Here is a 3,175-nt window from a genome sequence, read left to right as displayed (position 1 = left end):
GAACTGCAGGAGGAGGAGGCAGACACCAGCGACTCTTCTTGCTACGAAGCAACAGTGCTAACTGTTGCAGCAGTGTGTCACCTTCTACTTACCACGTAACAGACCATCACTCCTGGGATTCAGCTGAACTTCACACACAGTCAGCGTCACAAACAGCACAGGTCCGTGGTTCAGCAAACAGCAGCTCAGCAGGAGGTCCTCACTGAGCGTGCACCCGGGGGCAGTGGCACACTGCCCTCACCATAGCTGTTGTGGTTATGACCAGCTTTTATGTGTTTCTCACTACAGCTGAGCTCCTGGGTGAATGTGAAGAGTTATAGATCAGAAAGTTTGAAGATGCCTTAATCTTAAAACCATTCCCGAAATGCACTGACAGCTTGTGCAAAGATGCCTAAAGAGAAAAATAAGATAATATTTAATGTAATAAATAAATAAATAAATATGAACCTGTTGTGTTATGTGACCTTATACTAAGCGGTACTGTTATAGAGAACAGCAGCATGCATGAGCTGAAATACATTTTTAATTTTATTGATTTCTAATTAGCCGGTTTTGTTTCTGCACATCACTTTACACTTCCGACATTTCACAGAACACCTATTAACCTTCAGCTGAAAGACTAAAAATCAGAACAGGAGTGAGATTTTTTTTCTTTTTGATGGAGACAAACAACAGAACAGTGAGAAGTGAACTTTGACCTCATCACTGTCAGAGCACGCCAACTTTGTGCTGCAGGGCTGCATGCAAACCTGCTGCTGATTGCAAACACAGAAGGGGTCAATGCTACTCACAGAATGAAATAGGAGGCCGACAAACAACATATACCCCATGAGTCATATGGTAGAAAAACATCATGCTACCCTCTTTAGAATATCTGCTTTGGCTTAAACACAGTGAGATGATAATAAAACATGACACAAAGGCTCAACACACTGTCTTTATTATCCAATGACATCAAGCTGAATAAATGCAAATTACAGCAGAAGTTATAAAAATGCTATATACGCTCACATCCCCGCTCATCTACTTTTCCCTCCACATGCGGGCCAGGTTTTCTTCCTTGAGGCTCATCCGAAATAGCACAGCGAGGAGTTACATCACATCCTGTGGACTGAAATCTCAGTCCAGCCCAGATGAGCTGCTCTCCGAGTCACTGTGACTCTCACAGACAAAAGTCGTTCTAGTAGAAAGGACGTGGGCGACATTCACACTAACTGTGAGTATCTGAATCTCACCTGTTGATCAGCTGTCAGCATATGACAAATGAAAAATGTCATTCAACCTATTTATCAATGAACTTGACATAACCATGATTTCTATTTTTTAAAAACTGTAAAACTAAAGTCACAATATTAACATAATTTCACAAATTAAAAAAATAACAACTTTTAATTGGCAGTCATGTAAAACCCAAACATTTTCTGTATTTTAATTAAAAAAAACTAGAGATCGTTGTTTTTCCATCTTTTTATTGGTTTTATTATCAAGTTATAATGAGGATCTTTGAAAACTGCTGCTGTTTGATGACTGAAAGGCCATGTCTTATTTACAATATTTGCATGCTGTGTTGTGTTTTGATGTCATTTGCGCTCACGTTCCAAAGGCTGCTCAGCGTCGGCCTCATCACCTCCCCCTGTGATCATGATTTCTGATGCAGTGGTGTAAGTGTGCAGTAGCTTAGAGAAAAAATCAGCGGTCATGATGATGGTGAAAGTCATCAGCACCATCACTTCGTATGGATTTAAGAGGAAGTCAGCACCAGCAGAAGAGCTGTGAGCAGCTATATATGAATTAAAAGCCATTATAAAAATTTCTTGAAGCCATATCTATAACCGTAAGATTGTTTGTCTAGTGTGGTTCTCCTTCCTGTGCACATCTGGCAGATTAAGTCAAAACTTTGAGGACCTTGTGCATGAACTGTAGCGACCAGCAGTTCCTCTTGTTGTAAGCATTTTCGGCTCAATTTGCTCTCTGAGCCAAAGAAGAAGTGAAGCATCCTTGTACCTGCGGTGCCACGAGGATAAAAGTTTATGCTTTGAAAACCGAGGAGCTGGAATCAAACATCCTCTGCAGGCGATACAAGTGCTCCGTGACAACATGACAACACTTTGAAGTTTGTGCATCCAGCATCACCGAATGTTACCCATGAAGGAGCACGAAGGTAGCTCTGCATATGATGACTAAAGTGTTTTTAAGACTTTTATTCATTAGGATATTTGTTTTTCTTTAATTGAGTGACAGCTGTTCATCATGGGTTTGTAATTGTTCCACTTTTCCATTTAAAGCCAGTTTCTCCAACTCCTGGTTAAAATAATCACACTGAGCTCAGTTTATCTGAGCAAACATCCATCCAGCTCTGTGGTGTGTTTATCTAAGTTACCACAGCATTAGCGCACTGACTTCTGGGACTTTGTACAGGATAGATGAAGTTTATGAAAGCAGAAATTATTCTCTTTCCTCTTCATGCACTTCAGCTCCTCATCCTCCCGCTGCCTCCCTCTGTCTTGTCATTCGGTGCCTCCCTCTCTCCGTATTGTCCTTTGGAGGCTGAAGCCCAGCTGTATTCCCGTGGGGCAAAGCGAACAGATGTAGGCAGTGCAGAGGAAAAGGCTCACATGAACAAGCAAAGCCCGGCTGCCTCCTGCAAATTTGACTCTCAAATTACAAAAAAAAGTAGGAAAATGAGGAAATATATAAAACATAGAAACAAATACTCATTGTGCATGTTATGATGTTATGAGTCACTTCCCTCCACCTCTTTATTTGCTTTATGCTCCACAAGACATTTTGTATGTTTCAGTAGTGAGCTTCGTATGCTAATACTTCCCCTGGAGAGATGGAGCATCATCGTGTTGAACTGATTCAAGAGTAAAAAGAGTTCATCGTGTTTTTAAACTCTCAGCTGACTGTCAACTGTGTTAATATTCATTTGACTGCTGGTATTTTTTAAAAATGGGACCTCCTTTGTGATGTAAGGAACTGTTAATTCAGTTTAATTATATCGACTCAAATCACAACAACAGCTGCCTCAAAGCACTTTTAGACCCTACAATAATACAAAGACCACCCCAACAATCATATGAATTAAATTAAACACATGCAGACGCACACACTGTGTTTCCATCACCTCAGATGATATTAGAGTACAGTCATTTCCTGTAGACTTATCTTGGCA

Source organism: Rhamphochromis sp. 'chilingali' (assembly GCF_963969265.1).
Source record: "Rhamphochromis sp. 'chilingali' genome assembly, chromosome: 13".
Taxonomy (NCBI): domain Eukaryota; kingdom Metazoa; phylum Chordata; class Actinopteri; order Cichliformes; family Cichlidae; genus Rhamphochromis; species Rhamphochromis sp. 'chilingali'.
The sequence above is the reverse complement of the archived record's forward strand: the minus strand, read 5'-3'. Positions refer to the sequence as shown.